Source organism: Bubalus kerabau, chromosome 1 (assembly GCF_029407905.1).
Source record: "Bubalus kerabau isolate K-KA32 ecotype Philippines breed swamp buffalo chromosome 1, PCC_UOA_SB_1v2, whole genome shotgun sequence".
In the NCBI taxonomy this organism is placed as follows: domain Eukaryota; kingdom Metazoa; phylum Chordata; class Mammalia; order Artiodactyla; family Bovidae; genus Bubalus; species Bubalus kerabau.
In genome coordinates, this window is record NC_073624.1 from 278,944,783 (window position 1) to 278,964,189 (window position 19,407).

Below are 19,407 nucleotides of genomic sequence, written 5' to 3' on the forward strand. Positions count from 1 at the left end.
GAATGGGAGCTCTCTTCTGCAGCTGAGGAAAGCAGGTGCTGGGGGTGTGGCCAACCTGCTTCCTCTGGGAGTCCTGGGAGGGGGCTGTGGCTTCCCCCCACTCCTGCTCTCCCCATTCTGCCCGAGGAAGAACCACAATCTCGTTCTGAGCTAGTTGCTCTGTTTTCAACAACTGTGTCTTGTACTTTATTTGTGTCAATAGTGTGTGTGCACACGTGCACGCACACACACGTGTGGAGACAGCTAACACACTCTCCATGCTAGAAGGTGTTTTTGTATCTGCCCTCCTGACACATCAGGCCAGTAAGAGAATGCCTGTGATGTGAGCCAGATGCTGGTCTCGGCGGGCCAGGAACATTGCCAGGCAGCTCCCTATTGGAACACTTCCTCACCTGATACCACCCAGGCCTGAGGGGAGGCCACCCTCAGACTTGAAAACAGGAAGGCAAAAATAAGATAAACTTTCTTCTGCAACCCAGAGTGAAGTTCTTTGTATCAGCTACTGCCATCTTCCACCCACCTCCATCTCTTGTGCTACCATGGGACCTAACCCATGAAGAAACACAGGCATTTTAGGCTCCCAGTGGATTAATCCTACAAACCATCCATTATTCATTGTAGACCTGCAGCGCTCAGCTTCAGTGCCAAAGCTCTAGGGGATACAGATGACAAGGACTTGCACTCTGCGATTTCACATTCTGAGAGGAGCTATGAGACCAACTCCACTGAACACACAATATATTGATTAAGGCTATGTTGGTTTTCAGGACAGTATTGTATTGTTACCACATTGGTTCAGGTTTATAAATCTTGTGTCCAAAAAGCAATTGTAAATTACAAGGATACTTTGAAGTCTAGATTTTTGACCGCAATTTGCACAGTTCTGGATACAAAGTAGACCCTCACGGGAAAAGTGGCAGTTTGAGTGTTGTTCGGTCGCTCAGTTGTGGACAGCTCTTTGAGACCCATGGACTGCAACACACCAGGCTTCTCTGTCCTTCACTATCTCCCAGAGTTTGCTGGAGTGGGTTGCTGGGCCCTTCTCCAGGGGATCTCCCCCACCCAGGGATCAAACCCAGGTCTCCTGCACTGAAGGCAGATTCTTTACTGTCTGAGCCACTAGGGAAGCCCCTTGAACGTTATGGAACCCTATAGATGTTGATCTAGGCTGCTCTTTTTATTACTTGGAAGGAATGGTAGATGGGGCAGAATTTCTGTTCTAATCTCAGGGCACATTTCCAGAAAAGGGTCATGCGAGCCACCCCTAGAAGCACCATTGAATTGCTGAAGGAGGCTGACCCAGAAAGCTTCTAGGGCCCCTGAAAAGATGACAGCTCAAGCTGTCCGGGCCGCATCTGGGAGGCCACACAGGGCTTGGACTCCCAGCGTCCTGGGCTCCCTAATTACTTACACTGTTGCCCAGCTCTCGGGAGCCCTCCCTCTGCTGGAGGCCTGGAATCTCTGCCTGGCCCCGCGGCCTTTGTCTGCCTGCTTTTGTTGTTGGTCTGCCTGCTCTTTTAGTGAGCTTAAGTTTGCCCTTCTTTTGTTCAATTCCTTTTTCTGACCAGCTGGCCTGAACCTCATTCAAATGCCATGTGCGTGTTTTTGAAACCTGGCCATTTAATTCACAGAAGAGCCTTGGGAAACTTCTAGGATTCAGGTTGTGCAGGGGTCACATTGCTTTGAGTTTCAGCTTCCAATTGATGTTTAAAAAAAGACTAAAAAGCAGGACTCCAGCTGCACCTTCTGAGTCTCGCCAGGTGTGTGAGCAGCAGCCGGCAAGGAGAGGGGGCAGACAGCCTGGAATCACATCACGGCATTTCAAACGGTATTTCATAGGTGGTTATTACTGTTCATCACAATAAACTGAAAATATAAGAAGAGAGGAATCAAACAGCCCCAGTGAAAGGGATGGATCTTATGTTCCTGAGGCCACAAGCTGAGAGCTAGAGAATTCAAGATTCCAACAGCCTCTGCTTCAGACTGTCCTACCTACTGAGGCTTTTGTAAGATCCCTTACTTTCTGCAGACCTCTACACCCTTACCTGTCTGAAAGAACCCAACCTGTTTTCCCAGAGCCTTACGCCTGTAAGAGAATGACTCAGCGAAGAGATATTCCAGAAATTGTCACTGTTTTGAATCTAGTAAGAGAGGAAAGCAACATCGCAAGAGCCCTCACCCCCATTTTTTTCAGAACACTGATGCACCCCAGCCACCCAGAAAGATTCACTGTTTTATTTTGAAAATGTCTCCTGGAAATTAGTTTTTTATTTTTTTTATTTTTATTTTTTTTACATCAAATCTTATTTCCCACTACCTCCCATTGTGTACTGGAGCACATACTGGCTAAAAGCTGAAAGAAGTGGATGAAAGGAGCTTCCCTGAGTTATCCTTCCAGCCAGAGTCTCATTGGTGTGCACCCTGGGAGATCCTGTTCTGTTCCTTGGGATCTTCTGCTCCAAGTTCTCACCCATAATTTGGCCCTTGAGTATAGAGTTGTCCCTGAAGGATTATGCCATTGTTAGGAAAGATGTCATGTATGTGAAGGAATATAAAAAGTTTTAGAGGAGAAGGGTTTTCCCTTTAAAATACATGAGGCTAGCAAGCACGGCACGCATGTTGGCAATCAAACCGTGTTCTTCACCATTGTGGGTCTCTCTTGGTTCATGATAAGAGATGCCCTTTCAGTAGCGTAGTCTATACTCCACAACGAAGCCAAGCCATGTCAAGCTGAAAGTGCTTTAAGCTCTTCATTCATCTAAAACTTCATTTCAACGCAGAAATTTTATTTTCTCCGAAGCTTTTCAAATCGACTCATTTTGCAAGGCCAAAACCAAAAAACAAAAAGCCTTTGCATGCGCTAAGTTCTTTGGACTTCCCTATTTTCATTCCCTAACTGGCACGTTGTCATTTCCTCTGTCGGTCACAGTCTAGCCTTATTGCATTCCTTGCTGTTTGTCTCCTCACGTAGCCCAGCGTCATCAGCCCCTTCTCTGACATCCAGAGTTTTTGCCTCCTGCTGAATGTAAATTACCACATTCTAGCGTTATGGAAAACCAGAGTTTCAGATTTTATCTGGTTCGCTCACAGTGTTAAACTTCAAGAACATGCTTTCAGTAGCTGAGGTCCAAAATATAGTCAGATCTAAATTTGGTAAATTTAGTGAAGTGAAGTCGCTCAGTCGTGTCTGACTCTTTGCGACCCCATGGACTTTAGCCTATCAGGTTCCTCCATCCATGGGGTTTTTCCAGGCAAGAGTGCTGGAGTGGATTGCCATTTCCTTCTCCAGGGGATCTTCCCGACCCAGGAATCGAACCTGGGTCTCCTGCATTGCAGGCAGACGCTTTACCGTCTGAGCCACCAGGGAAGCCCTGGTAAATTTACTGGCTGTCATAGTCTTCATTCTGTTTTATATTTTGCAGTTTATGCATCTTGTCTTGGTCACCCTTATCGCTCATTCCCCTCACGCTGTAAGCACGTGTCCTTGCTTAGTCTGGGCACACTGTGTCATCCTACAAATGCCTGCTTTTTTATTGACAACTTGCATTTTCTCTGGTTTGTTTGTATCACAGGGTCAAAAGAAGTCTGATATCATTCAGATTCTCCCTGTCATGAGACTGATGCCAACTCAGTCACCTCAAGCAGGTGAGACCCTCTTATAACACCATCTCCAGGGAAGGGCAGCGCCCCTCAGCCTTTGTAACTTATGTCAAAGCACCAAATAAAATTTTCGTTTGACAAATATCTTCAAGTCTGATTAGCTCTGCAACTCTGCTCTAGTATGATTCTTTATTTCCTTTGATGTTTAAGACATTTCCTTAAGATATTTAAGACAGTTTCTCTAAGGAGTATCCTGGGTTTTTTTGTTTGTTTGTTTTTGGTCTTTAAATAATATCCCCACTGATTTTTCCTTAGAGTTCTTGCTATCTGTAAACTCAAGTGACAGAAAACCCAGTTGAAACCTACTAAGAGATTTACTATATAATTTCACTAGACGAGCAGAAGTCGGGTGGCTCTGTGTGTCGTCTCAGCCGCGAGCCTCTCCAGGCTGGCTCCTCCTCTGTGTCACTGGGCTGCCCTCCTGCTGGCACCTCTCTGCAGGTTCTCTCTCCACTTCCATAATATCCTACATCAGTTTGCACTCTATTCTCAGCCTGCAGTCCAGGGGGAAACAGAATCTCAGTGAAACAAATTTAGATTTTTACAAGCATCACTAAGTGTAGAAGTGTGAGGGAGCATGGGTGCCAGGGCACGTTCTTTAGCCACGACGGTGGGGTAAGGACTTTCAGAAGCTGTTTTTTGAAGTCCGGCTTGAATGAGAAAACAGACCTGAAAACATCCCGAGAACAATTGTTTGAAGCAGAATCAAGAGCACTTGCAAATGTCCTGAGACAGGGGAGCTTGGCATATTCTCAGGGCATACGGAAGGCTGGGGGGGCTGGAACTGCAGATGAGGGGTTGGAAGAGTTAGGGGAGAGGCGGCGGGTTATGTGCTGCGGATCCCTGCAGAGCATCCCAGAAAGGGGCTGTGATTTTTATTTTGCGGTGAACTAAAGCCGCAGGAGCGAGGGTAGCCAGGGAGGAAGTGACGTGAATCAGCTTTGGAAAGCTGAATGTGGCTGTGCTGAAGAAGATGGACTGTGGTAGCCACGTTAGCTGGTCCTCCGGGGCCCCTGTGCCCCCCAAAGGAGGGACTAGGCTAGAAGGCCCACGTAGTGATGGAAGGTGATTGCCGTGTGAGGGGGAGCCAAGGAGCCCGAGGGAGAGGCCAGAGTGAAAGAAACAGCCGTCCAGAAACCAGTCCCAGTCCCAGGAGCAGCCTCCTCGACTCTCACCATCTCTGATGGGGTTCCTTGCCTTTCTCTGCAGCAATCACTCAGGGAAATCCTCTGATTGCATGTGACCGGGGGCACATACTAACGCTCCAGTCAGCAGCCAGAACTTCCCCAGAGTGTGGGAGCTGACGGGGGACAGGTGGCTCAGAGGGGAGCTGAGGCACAGTTACCAACAGTGATGAGCAGATGATAGATGCTGTGAACAGCTGACCGTCTTCATAGTCTCTCTTCCTTAAATTCCATAGAAGTTTGCATCCAAATGACAGCATCTGGGCCTTACGTATTAGGAATTCTTTATATGATTCTCCTATGATATTGAGTGATGGGCTTTTGATTTTTATTGTATTTAAATAATACACATGAAAAAGCACAGACTCAGAGCGTTGATGGTAGAAAAATGTTGCAAGTAGGAACCCTGATAGCATGTTTAAAGAAGACACCCTTCAGGATGTGATTAGATGGCATTATTATTGTAATTTTTGCCAAGTAATGTATTATAGAACAGGACATTTATTTAGCATTTTATGTACCTATGAAAGGAGGGTTATATTTTGAAAGCAGGACTTTAAATATTTCATATTTTTCCATTAATTTTGATCTGAATATATCATAAAACAATCTTTGAACTCATTTCAATTTCAGATTACTTTCAAAGAACCTACCTCTTATTCTTGATAAAAAAACAAGAGTGAGCTTGGCAGACACAGGAGATGTTTTGATGCTGGAGGGCCTGACACCGCAGGTGAAGAAAAAGAAGTGTGTGTGTGTGTTTGGGGATCACTAACAAGGTGAGACTGGGAGAGGTGGGTCTGTGTTTCCCTGTAGCAGAGGGTCAGCAAGCACAGAGAAAGAACTCAAGCTGGGAAGCATTTTAAAGGATTCTACTAAAAGATAAAGAAGGAGACCCCGGACTGTGAAACAGTATTGTTCAAGGCATGTGGAAGCATTCCAGTCAAAGGGGAAAAGAAACAAGCAATAAGGAAACCCCGGGAGAGAGGAATAATATTGCACACGTCACTCAAAGCTCAGGGGGCTGAGCTACATTCGCTTGGAGCGGCGAGAGAGGAAGGAGGAGAAATCATCTGAGTTTGAGTCGGTGTCCACAGGCTGTCCTGCAGGGACAGCTGTCCTCCGGAGGACTGGTCAGTGTTTTTTGTGGAAGCCTGATTTTCTAAAATTAATTTCTTTATTCTGGCCTGATTTGGTACTTCTCTTAGTGTCACTATTCAAGTATAAGAAATGTACATGCTATTGTTGAAGGACATGCTTTCCTTCTTGGGGTATCTAAGATTTCCCACTCCCCCATTCATAAAGAATTTCATAACCCTAGGCTTAGAAGCTGTTTCTCCTACAAAAAAAAAAAAAAAAAAAAAAAAGGCTGTCAAACCTCAGGTGAGTTTGACAATATAATTTGTTTTCCAATATAATTCTCACTCTATGGGGCCTGTTTGGAAAGATCCATTTCCCTGGCCCCTGATCTTCAATAGAGTCTCCAGCCTGAAGCCTGTGCTTAAGATGTGCTAGAAAAGCAATGAATAGAGACAGAAAACACAGCTGAGATGCTGATGCAGAAACAAAACAGAGCAAACAAAAGAAAACTGCATTGATTTTGTGTTTGTCGAGCTTAAAAAAAAATAACTAGTTGCTGTGACAGGTAAGTCTGAGTCAAGCGAGGGGAGATTCTGTTCTTCAAGACGTATTATTTAGGAGCCAGGTTCCTGCTTCTTGTGCCTCCATATCTGGGGACCACTGAGTCCTCTCCATTAAGCTGGCAGATGGGAAGAGAGCTAATGTGTCATGGAGGAGAAACGGGTGGGGAGGGCCATCAGTTACGCCTGAAAGTGATCACATCCCTCCCACTCGTCCTCTGCTAGTAGAACTCAGTGCACATGACCACGTCCAGAGGCAAGAGGACTGTAGGACCCCAGTTCCCAGGAGGGGCCCCAGCGAGCTGCCGTGCAGCGCGGCTGCTCCAGGCCACTTCCCGCCACTCAGACCATCCTCCAGCAGCTGTGAGGGGAGGACTAGTTCCATATCGGAAGAGACAATTGCCAAATTTTCAGGAATTTTGAAAACTGGTTCTTAAACACAGCCATTATTAAAAACTAAATTATACCAGCCTAGTATTTTAAAATGTTTAAACCTGCTATTTAAATGTTAATTACTACTTTAAAAATAAATACTGACAACTCACCAGTTTTAAAATTATGGTATTACCATTTTTTTTTCCTGAACTATATTCTTGAGGTTAGTAATCTCTTTTCATTATACGGGACTGGAATGCAAAAGTAGGAAGTCAAGAAATACCTGCAGTAACAGGGAAATTTGGCCTTGGAGTACAGAATGAGGCAGGGCAAAGGCTAATAGAGTTTTGCCAAGAGAACGCATGGTCATAGCAAACACCTTCTTCCAACAACACAAGAGAAGACTCTACACATGGACATCACCAGATGGTCAACACCGAAATCAGATTGATTATATTCTTTGCAGCCAAAGATGGAGAAGCTCTATACAGTCAGCAAAAACAAAACCAGGAGCTGACTGTGGCTCAGACCATGAACTCCTTATTGCCAAATTCAGACTGAAATTGAAGAAAGTAGGGAAAACCACTAGACCATTCAGGTATGACCTAAATCAAATCCCTTACAATTATACACTGGAAGTGACAAATAGATTCAAGGGATTAGATCTGATGTACAGAGTGCCTGAAGAACTATGGACGGAGGTTCGTGACATTGTACAGAAGGCAGTGATCAAGGCCATCACCAAGCAAAAGAAATGCAAAAAGGCAAAGTGGTCGTCTGAGGAGGCCTTACAAATAGCTGTGAAAAGAAGAGAAGCGAAAGACAAAGGAGAAAAGGAAAGATATACCCATCTGAATGCAGAGTTCCAAAGAATAGCAAGGAGAGATAAGAAAGCCTTCCTCAGTGATCAATGCAAAGAGATAGAGGAAAACAATAGAATGAGAAAGACTAGAGATGGCTTCAAGAAAATTAGAGATACCAAGGGAACATTTCATGCAAAGATGAACTCGATAAAGGACAGAAATGGTATGGACCTAACAGAAGCAGAAGATATTAAGAAGAGGTGGCAAAAATACATAGAAGAACTGTATAAAAAAGATCATCACGACCCAGATAATCATAATTGTGTGATCACTCACCTAGAGCAAGACATCCTGGAATGTGAAGTCAAGTGGGCCTTAGAAAGCATCACTATGAACGAAGCTAGTGGAGGTGATGGAATTCCAGTTGAGCTATTTCAAATCCTGAAAGATGATGCTGTGAAAGTGCTGCACTCAATATGCCAGCAAATTTGGAAAACTCAGCAGTGGCCACAGGACTGGAAAAGGTCAATTTTCATTCCAATCCCAAAGAAAGGCAATGCCAAAGAATGCTCAAAGTATTGCACAATTGCACTCATCTCACACGCTAGCAAGTTCACCTCAGTCACTCAGTCGTGTCTGACTCTTTGCAATGCCATGAAGCACAGCACACCAGGCCTCCCTGTCCATCACCAACAATCGGAGTTTACCCAAACTCATGTCCATTGAGTCAGTGATGCTATCCAACCATCTCATCCTCTGTCGTCCCCTTCTCCTCCTGCCCCCAATCCTTCCCAGCATTAGGGTCTTTTCCAGTGAGTCAACTATTCTCATCAGGTGGCCAAAATATTGGAGTTTCAGCTTCAGCATCAGTCCTTTCAATGAATACCCAGGACTGATCTCCTTTAGGATGGACTGGTTGGATCTCCTTGCAGTCCAAGGGACTCTCAAGAGTCTTCTCCAACACCACAGTTCAAAAGCTTCAGTTCTTCGGCACTCAGCTTTCTTTATAGTCCAACTCTCACATCCATACATGACCACTGGAAAAACCATAGCTTTGACTAGACGGACCTTTGTTGGCAAAGTAATGTCTCTGCTGTCTAGGTTGGTCATAACTTTCCTTCTGAGGAGTAAGCATCTTTTAATTTCATGGGTGCAGTCACTATCTGCAGTGATTTTGGAGCCCCCCAAAATAAAGTCTGACACTGTTTCCACTGTTTCCCCATCTATTTCCCATGAAGTGATGGGACCAGATACCATAATCTTAGTTTTCTGAATGTTGAGCTTTAAGCCAACTTTTTCACTCTCCTCTTTGACTTTCATCAAGAGACTTTTTAGTTCCTCTTCACTTTCTGCAATAAGGGTGCTGTCATCTACATATCTGAGGTTATTGATATTTCTCCCAGCAATCTTGATTCCAGCTTGTGTTTCTTCCAGCCCAGCATTTCTCATGATGTACTCTGTATATAAGTTAAATAAGCAAGGCGACAATATACAGCTTTGACATACTCCTTTTCCTATTTGGAACCAGTCTGTTGTTCCATGTCCAGTTCTAACTGTTGCTTCCTGACCTGCATATAGGTTTCTCAAGAGGCAGGTCAGGTGGTCTGGTATTCCCATCTCTTGAAGAATTTTCCACAGTTTATTGTGATCCATGCAGTCAAAGGCTTTGCATAGTCAATAAAGCAGAAATAGATGTTTTTCTGGAACTCTCTTGCTTTTTCGATGATCCAGCGGATGTTGGCTATTTGATCTCTGGTTCCTCTGCCTTTTCTAAAACCAGCTTGAACTTCTGGAAGTTCATGGTTTACATATTGCTGAAGCCTGGCTTGGAGAATTTTGAGCATTACTTTGCTAGCATGTGAGATGAGTGCAATTTTGCGGTAGTTTGAGCATTCTTTGGCATTGCCTTTCTTTGAGATTGGAATGAAAACTGACCTTTTCCAGTCCTGTGGCCACTGCTGAGTTTTTCAAATTTGCTGACATATTGAGTGCAGCACTTTCGCAGCATCATCTCTTAGTTTTTGAAATAGCTCAACTGGAATTCCATCACCTCCACTAGCCATGTTCATAGTGATGCTTTCTAAGGCCCACTTGACTTCATGTTCCAGGATGTCTGGCTCTAGGTGAATGATCACACCGTCGTGATTATCTGGGTCATGAAGATCTTTTTTGGACAGTTTTTCTGTGTATTCTTGCCACCTCTTCTTAATATCTTCTGCTTCTGTTAGGTCCATACCATTTCTGTCCTTTATCGAGCCCATCTTTGCAAGAAAGTAGGGAAAACCACTAGACCATTCAGGTATGACCTACTTCAAATCCCTTATGATTATACAGTGGAAGTGAGAAATAGATTTAAGGGACTAGATCTGATAGATAGAGTGCCTGATGAACTATGGATGGAGGTTCGTGACATTGTACAGAGACAGGGATCAAGACCATCCCCATGGAAAAGAAATGCAAAAAAGCAAAATGGCTGTCTGAGGGGGCCTTACAAATAGCTGTGAAAAGAAGAGAAGCGAAAAGCAAAGGAGAAAAGGAATGATATAAGCATCTGAATACAGAATTCCAAAGAATAGCAAGGAGAGATAAGAAAGCCTTCCTCAGTGATCAATGCAAAGAAATAGAGGAAAACAACAGAATGGGAAAGACTGCAGATCTCTTCGAGAAAATTAGAGATACGATGGGAGCACACTAACAAAGGAATGCTCAAAATTCTCCAAGCCAGGCTTCAACAGTACGTGAACCATGTAATTCCAGATGTTCAAGCTGGATTTAGAAAGGCAGAGGAACCAGAGATCAAATTGCCAACATCTGTTGGATCATCAAAAAAGCAAGAAAGTTCCAGAAAACATCTATTTCTGCTTTATTGACTAAACAAAGCCTTTGACTGTGTGGATCACAGCAAACTGTGGAAAATTCTTAAAAAGATGGGAATACCAGACCACCTGACCTACTTCCTGAGAAATCTGTATGCAAGTCAGGAAGCAACAGTTAGAACTGGACATGGAACAACAGACTGGTTCCAAATCAGGAAAGGAGTACGTCCAGGCTGTATATTGTCACTCTGCTTATTTAACTTATATACAGAGTACATCATGAGAAATGCTGGACTGGATGAAGCACAAACTAGACTCAAGATTGCTGGGAGAAATATCAATAACCTCAGATATGCAGATGATACCACCCTTATGGCAGAAAGCTAAGAAGAGCTAAAGAGACTCTTGATGAAAGTCAAAGACAAGAGTGAAGAAGCTGGATTAAAACTCAACATTCAGAAAACTAAGATCGTGGCATCCGGTCCAATCACTTCATGGCAAATAGATGGGGAAACAGTGGAAACAGTGACAGACTTCATTTTCTTGGGCCCCAAAATCACTGCAGATGGGGACTGCAGCCATGGAATTAAAAGATGCTTGCTCCTTGGAAGGACAGGTATGACCGACCTGGATGGCGGGGGACCTGCAGCCTCGGGGCCTTTGCCGCAGGTGCACATGGACCTGGGAAAAATGAAAGACGTGGTGACGGCTGAAGGGCCAGTGCCTGCTGCTGCCCAACGCGGGGGGTGAGCCGGCACGCCAGCAGCAGAGGACAGGACAGGAGTCTGAGAGACTCCTTCTGAGCTTGATGGGGCCACAACACCCCACTGCTGCGTCTCATGCAGATTCTTCTGTGGCAATGCCTATGTGAACCACGAGACAAAGGGAGACCTGGGGACATAGTTCCAATTTAGGGAAAATGCCAGTTTTATTCTTTTTTAAATGAAACAAAGAGGAATATTTTTAATGATAAAATGTACAATTGACAAAGAAGATAAACATCATAAATCATTAGACACACAACAACAAAGAAACGAAGATACATAAAGCAAAAGTCAGAAGAAATATAAGGGAAAAGAAAAAATATATACTCCTACTGAGACATACTGACATTTCTCTGAGAATATTTCATCAAGTGCAGAAAAAATAAGGATGGGGCATCTTGAATGATGTCTTTAATCATTTAAATATAATAGGTTTCTATTTATATTAATTTATACTAATCTTAGGTCCTACACAAATATATTTAAAATTTTATATCTCATACGTTGTAATTAGATGCCCAAATACCAGCTTTCTATTTGAGTTTAATCCTTACTATTTAGGGGCTTAATAATGGGCTATATAGGGCTATATAGGCCTTTCAGAAGGTCTAAGTAACTTGGGAACATCTTCAGCAAGACACATTTTAGAATTTAATAAACGGAAGCCAAGACAAGGAAAACGAGTTCGAAGTTTTAATGAGCCAGAAGTATAAATGGAAATGACAGCTAGGATCCTTGGCTCTGAGTCTACCTCCCTCCTCTAAACCAAGTTGAGGAAACAGAAAATTCATTCATCTCGCTATGCCTTATTTCATAGACCACTGAGAGGTTCAGAATTCTTTAAATGGCTCCTTTTTCTCCTCAGAGGAAGGCTTGTTGTATCACCTATTTCCTTCCAGGCAGGACTCAGAGTTGCAGATAGCATCATTTTCATTTCTCCTCAGGGGCCGTGATTGAGTTGGACCTTAAGTGTGAGTATTCCGTGGAGACAGTGCAGCTTCCCAGGTGACTCAGTGGTGAAGAGTCTGCCTGCCGATGTAGGAGAAGCAGGAGACAGCTGCTTGATCCCTGGGTGGGGAAGATCCCCAGGAGGAAGAAAATGGCAACCCACTCCAGTATTTTCGCCTGGAAAATTCCATGAACAGAAGGCTACAGTCCATGGGGTTGCAAAGAGGCAGACGTGACTAAGCATGCATGCACTCTGTGGGGACCACACCCTTCAATTCAGATTAAATGTGATACAATTCCATAAATAGACTCTTCACACCAAAGCAACATTATCAAATACAGGTTTTCCTTGGCTTTCTAGGATCCACGGTGGCCTCAGAATCTTGACTCTTTGTGTTTCTTTCGAGGGCAAGCTTGAGCTTGCCTCTCGTGTCGTTTTCCTGCCTAATGAATGCGTGTTTCTCGAGAGACTTTGATGTCTAGTTATTTCTCACCCAGAGCCACGCTTTAACGTGTCCTCTGCAGGGTGCAACGACCAGGGCTTTACCGTGTCGTTCAATTAGGTAGGCGTGGGGACCACCGCAGCGGAGGAGGGGTGGAGCCTTTCATTTTACTATTAAAGGGCCCTCTGTGGGAAAGGAAATGGGTGGTTTTTCATGTTTACTGGAGCTGTGGTCCTGTGAAGGAGAGAAGAAGGCTCTCCACTTACATTACACTATTATGGGATTGCAAATAACATACTGCACAATGGTGATTACAGCTCATTGAGTCTTTTGAGAACTCAGCCACCAGGGCTCGGTCTCTCTAAAGATGCTGGACTGCATCTGTGGAGAGAGCAGGAGAAATCACTGGGTTCAGATGGGGAAGAGTCCAACAGCAGGAAGACAGGCCCTCCCTTTTCTCTTAGTGCTTTGGGTGAGAACTCCAACATCGTTCTTAAGTTATTCCCAGTGCCAGCGCGATGACTGAAACAGACTCCAGTTCTCGGGATTGCTGAGCTCCAACAGGTTAATGAACAGCTAGACTAATAGCTCTGTTGAGAATTCGATTTAGAATTTTATGTAAGGTAATATCCACTTCCATGGGAAGGCACATTTTTTATCTACACATAGGATTTAGCTCTTGGTTTAAGGCATCAGTTGGGTAATTTCTTCTGAAATTTCTTGCCGAAACGGAAACAGCAGCAAAATCCAAATCAGCCTGGAGGTGATGGGCATCACCACCTTCACTTTCCTTTCGGTTCAGAATAGCTTTATTCTTCAGAGCAGACATAAACGATTTGGGTCCATGCACAGGCGTATCATAAATGCCCAGAGACGTGCTACTCTGCATTAATGAAGGCATCACGTCACAGTCAGCTAGGAGTCTCCTGGCGATAGAAATGTTACTGATGTCATCATGTGTGGGTTTAGCTTTTGTGACCTTTAGCGGCCAGCTAACATGGAGGATGAGAGGCAGACACGTCTTACTGAGCGGAGAGTGTGCAGGGTGAGACAGGCTGCAAAAGGCGATTGCTCCCGTCACATAAATCAGTGTGCCTCGGCAAGGCTGGAAGAATCTTAGTGATTCATGGGCACAGACTTCAATTTACTATTTTTCCTCGGTGCCACAGAGGGGCAGTAGGAAGAGGAAGCCTTATTACAAGGAGCACTGTTCTTCTATTGGAAGAAAGAAAGGATGTGAGAGAGGCCTCAGGGCTGGCTATCAGCACGCCCTTGCTTGTGATCAAGGGGACTAACTATTGTAAAGTCCTTGTGCATAATTGTCTGAGAAGTCGTAGAGCGTCATCCACTTCCTTTTGAACTGCATGTACACACTGAAGCAGTGTTTTGAATGGTTGTTTTGAATGGTTTTGAACTGCTGTTTTGAATGGTTATGTGTCTTGTTATGTCAGGATAAACCAAAGAAAATCATTTTCATGCGTTAATTGTTTCATGAGAACCCATTTTTGGGAAGCGTCTCTTGATGTCGTGTGTGTGAGGGAGGAAATGGGCGGAGGCGGATCATGTACCCTCCTTTCTGTTTTGGAGTTCGTCACGATTCCAAGGGGAGAAGTTTCAAAATTTGAAAATTGTGTAGCAAAGTACCCCATTAGGACTTTGCTCTCACCCTTGTTTGCAACGTGCTAAAAAAAAGGGCCTGAGGCATCTGGACTCTGGTTTTATTTCCGACCGTGCTGTCGGCTCCCATTCCGCAGCGCTGTGGGTGGCACCTTCTTATTCGTATTATTACTCCTGGGTATCTTTGGGGTGCAACATAAGTCGTCTCTGGCAGGAAGCAAACCCGAAGCAGACGCTTTAACATCTCTTCTCATTCTACACTTGAGACGGTAGCGTCAGACATCTGAAGCCGCGGGAAGTTCCTGGAAAGGGATTTCTCAGCGTTCACAGTGCGCTGAAGCCCTCACACCTGCCCACGTAACAGGCGTCCCTGGCGCTGGTGTGCAGATCATCAGCTGCTCTCACAAGGCCCCTCCTAAGGAGAGGCTCTTGAGGCAACACTCCGACTCTGGCATGCTCTAGAATGCAACCAGCATCTCCAGAGCGTGAGTCACGTTGGCAGGTTACATTTAATTTATAAATCAAATAACATGTTCGTTATCTCCGAGGACCTGGAAATCAGCACTGGAAATTAAGTTGGGTTTCAGGCCACCTCTGTTCTGCTTTGAGGAAAACAGCAGGGAATCGGAAATGTTTCGTGGACACCGATAATACTGTCATAAAGGAACGTTCCCCCAGGGAAACTAGCGCTCTACACGTGTTGAAAGTAGTAACGATGATTACAACCAAACTGTGATTCCTTTTTCAGAAAATTCACAGTTGGGCAGCTAAATCATATCAATGGAGCTTAGATCCTGAAAAGCGTTTTATCACATGCTCTTTTTACATAGCACAGCAGGAGGAATATTCTAGATTCGGCACCTGTCCCTCAAGGCTGATATACTCAGGACAACTCAGCAGGAAAAAGTAGCTCGCACGCTTTAAAGCAGGCACATTTGCCAGTTTCCAGTTTTGTCTCTTCGAATATTGTTGTTGTTCTAGACCCATCGGTATTGTGTGTGTGTAACAGGACAGTATGCTAAATAATTTTGTTTGATTTTTCCAAAGTTGTTTCCCATCAGGTAGACAGCCTCTTAGTATTTTCCCACTTTAGGATGTCTTTGAAGACCCCAGAGCAGAAGTCAGAGGCTGTTTCTGCCCCTTTTGCAATGCTCTAAGTTCCTTGAAGGAATGATGGTTGTATCTAAGAGGGAAGAAGGAGAACATGGGCTTCTCAGGAGAAACCGGGGCAAACATGCCGCAGCGCCCACAGCAAAACCCCAGGGAGGGGAGAGGCCTGCCTGCGGCGGGGCTCACAGCGGGGTAAATACACACTTTGAGTTAAATATATGTTATATTGGATATATTATATTATATTATAATATATACTATAGAATATATTTTGAAATATATATTAAATACATACTTTGAATTAAATATATGTCATATTGGATATATTAAATTATATTATAATATATACTATAGTATATATTTTGAAATATATATTAAATACATATTTGAAATATATATATATTTGAAACATGCATTCTGAGCATCCCCTGTGCACAGGTTTATGGGGTGAGGTTCATGCCATCTCATCCTGTGTGTGTCCCCGCCCTATGTGGCGCCCTGCATAATAGTTTGCATAAGTCATTCTGCTAGACTGTAGCTGCAAGGGTATAGTAACGCGTGAGCCTCTGTCTCTGCTTCAAACGTCTCCCTCCAAGGTCTACTTTTTGCTGAAATTCACCAGTCACGTGCCTGCTGCGCCCAGCAGCTCTCTGCTGGCCCTGCCAGGAGGGAAACTGGAGGCAGACTGGAAGCTGGCGGAGGAGGAAGGTGCACCTGCCTCCTGCTGGCTTCATGTCCTTGTCACGCCCCCCAGGAGCACCTCTCACATCAGCGTGGCAGGGCGTTCTAGAAGGAGCACTTGATTTTGCACCTTCAGTTTCCCAGAGCCAGGGATGCTGTGTCCTCTGAGACCTGTCTCCTGCCAGCCCGGCTTAAAGCCTTTCTGAGTGAGACCCCAGCCCATGCTGGCTGACTCCTCCTCGGAGGTCTGAGGGGTGAATCTGTGGGTCCCCACCTTCAACGTCTAAGTTTCAGAAGTTCTAAACTTTTTCCTCTGATCCTTCAGTTCTAGGGGCCGAATATGTGTCCTACTACATTTGTGAGAGTTGAACGTTTATTTCATCATGATCTTTCAGTTCTTCAAGAGCTAGATGCTATTCTATACATTCTTTACATGACACTCTCTCTGATAAAGTAATGGGTATGGTTTCTGTCTCCTGACAGAATCCTCTCCAGCACAATGGGAACTGCTCTTGTTTCCCTGCTTTGGCCCCTGATGTCTAGAGGGATGTCTTGCACTTATATGCATCATAACTGTGCCTTGGTTTGATTTAAATCACTGCCATAATATGGCAAGAGGTTTGCCATTAAAACAGCGTGGTGAGGACCAGGAGATTGGAAATTTCATGGTCAGGTTCAAATTTTGGTTCTTCTGTTTAGTAGCTGTTTTAAGTGAATTAGTGCATTCTTCCTAGCCTTATAATTCTTGTATGTGACCTGTCTGTAATAAAGTGTCCACCTTATGCTATTGTTGCTGCTGCTGCTGCTAAGTTGCTTCAGTCGTGTCCGACTCTGTGTGACCCCATAGATGGCAGCCCACCAGGCTCCCCCGTCCCTGGGATTCTCCAGGCAAGAACACTGGAGTGGGTTGCCATTTCCTTCTCCAATGCATGAAAGTGAAAAGTGAAAGTGAAGTCTCTCAGTCGTGTCCAACTCTTAGCGACCCCATGGACTGCAGCCCACCAGGCTCCTCCATCCATGGGATTTTCCAGGCAAGAGTACTGGAGTGGGGTGCCATTGCCTTCTCCGTATGCTGTTGTTAATGAACGTCAAATGGGCCACTGAATGCAAAATTCTGAGCAACTAGCAAGTGTTCAGTACATGAGAGTTATTACCACTGTTTAACAACAAAAGAAGGTGAAATTCAGAAGAAGAAAAGTGACCTTGCAAAGTGTAGAGGCTTGCGGGATGGCGAAAGAAGGGAATAAAAGGGACACAGTTAGGAAGATAAAAGAGAGCAGAGTGGGCACTGGGAAGGGCGGGGAGGAGGCGGTCATATAGGGAGAGTGAGTGAGTGAGTGTGTGAAGCCACCTGGGCTGGTTTTTAGAAAAATCTGTCATCTTATAGCAAAGGGTCTAGAGTGTGCTTCATTTTGTCCTTTGTCCATTTAAAAATCTATGACAAGTCACAGTGATGTTTAATTTACTCAGCTTAAGATAACTGAATTTCTGAACATCAAAAATATTTTTTTCAAATTTAACTGTCTATGTTGGAATCCTTTCTAAAGGAGATTACATATTTCATCACCCTCTTTCATTCTTTTCTTTGACTTATACTTTGCTAGAGAAATGTTGCTTCCAACCTTGATAACATGTCAAACATTTCCACTTATCTCTTTCTGAAACTGCTCCATTTTCTTCCCGTTGAATTTAAGAGTCCATGTCCTTAGACGTGGATCTTGTAACAATTCTGTCACATCCTTAAATCATACTGTGAAGGCATAAAACTCTCATCTGCTCAAGCTGATGCTTGGAATCATTTCAGTTTGTGGAATGACAGGCCGCGATTTGCAAACAGGTTCACGCACCGGCAACTGGGCTGAGCTCACGACACGTGATCTTTTCCCTGGTGTGTTTTCTAGTATGTGTGTGTTATGCTGGATGCCAGGTATAAATTAGTCTCTGCCCTTGCAGAGCAGGCTGGTACGTTTGACAACAGCATCTCTTGTCGTCAGAGGAGGCCTTGTATGAACCAAACCACACAGCGCGTGTTGTCTTCGACCAACAAGTCAGTAAGGGTGAGACTAACTTGAGTTGATCTGTAGCAATTGCTCTGTCTTTTTAAGTCACCATGCTTCCTCTAGCAGACACATGCACACCATTAGCGCTGGTCAACATGAACGCTATGCAGATTTCTTTGTTCCTACACTGAGTGGTCCCAGGTGGCTGTGAGCTATGAACATAAGGTCAGTGGTGAGGAACAGACACAAAAAACTGTAAAATAAAGCACAACTCAGGTTTATTTATGTAGTATATATGGATCTATGTATGTATATGCACATATACTTGGTAGAATCAAAATATGTGTGTGTGTGTATCACACATTTTCTTCACGCTTTTCTGTTGTTTTTAAGTGTTCATGGTCTCCCTTCTCCCTATTTGCCCATCAACCCCTTCTCTCTGTATTAATCAGCTGTCCCCCACTGGAAAGGAAAGGAAAAAACTGTGCTGACTGCCGTGAGATCTAAGACGTTCAAGCCACAAAGGTTATTGCTGTTGCTTAGTCGCCAAGTCACATCCGATTCATTGCGATCCCATGAACTGTGGCCCACCAGGCTCCTCTGTTCATGGGATTCTCCAGGCCAGAATATGGGAGTGGGTAGCCATTCCCTTCTCCGGGGGAATCTTCCCGACCCAGAGATCAGACACCCGTTTCCTGCTTTGCGGGCAGTTTCTTTATCACTGAGTCACCAGGGAAGACCAAAACCAAAGATGGGGCTTCTTCTAATCTGAAGTCCTAGTGCCAAAAGGAGGCACCAAAATTGTGTGTGTGTGATTGACAGAAAGACACACAGAGAGAGGCGGGTGTAACGGTCAAGTCATAGGTTGTTAGAGGTAGCAGGGCGATAAAGATGGGTGTGAGGATGGCGAGGCCTCAGTGAACTTAAGGCCTCCTGGTTAAATGTGAGTGACTCTTGGTGACTCTGACAAGTCATTTGTACAAAGAATAACTTTATGTTCGTGGACACAAGCAATTCAGAGGACCTAGGACCGATCAGGGTGCGTTTGCCAATTTGCCTTTTCCAGAAGACCCTCAAATTCCCTTTCCATACAGCTTTCTGCTTATAGTCTGCTAGGGATTAGAGCTCTAGATAAGAAAATTATTAGACTACTGTTCACATTAAAGATACAAAAATTGTGAATGAGATTGTGGAATTGCATAGGATTTAATCCACAGATGGTTTGATACATATAGTGGATTCTATGTTATTCAAGGAGAGTACGGATTTTAAGGTATGTCACTCAAATATAAAAATAGTGAATTTTATTATATATTATTATTAAAAATGTTTGTTGAACAGGACTAAGTTAGGAGTGTGAAGAATT

At 44.2% G+C, this 19,407-nt stretch overlaps 1 long non-coding RNA gene and 1 other non-coding gene across 2 annotated transcripts; one reads left to right on the forward strand and one right to left on the reverse strand.

Annotated features, from left to right (window-relative positions):
- The first annotated feature begins 1,847 nt into the window (after positions 1 to 1,847).
- LOC129642318 (uncharacterized) lies at positions 1,848 to 6,110 on the forward strand. Its single transcript, XR_008709621.1, has 3 exons — positions 1,848 to 2,006; positions 3,573 to 3,645; positions 5,478 to 6,110. It is a non-coding gene; the product is annotated as an uncharacterized LOC129642318 (long non-coding RNA).
- Positions 3,296 to 3,367, reverse strand: TRNAC-GCA (transfer RNA cysteine (anticodon GCA)). The gene has a single exon. It is a non-coding gene; the product is annotated as a tRNA-Cys (tRNA).
- Positions 6,111 to 19,407: the final 13,297 nt, after the last annotated feature.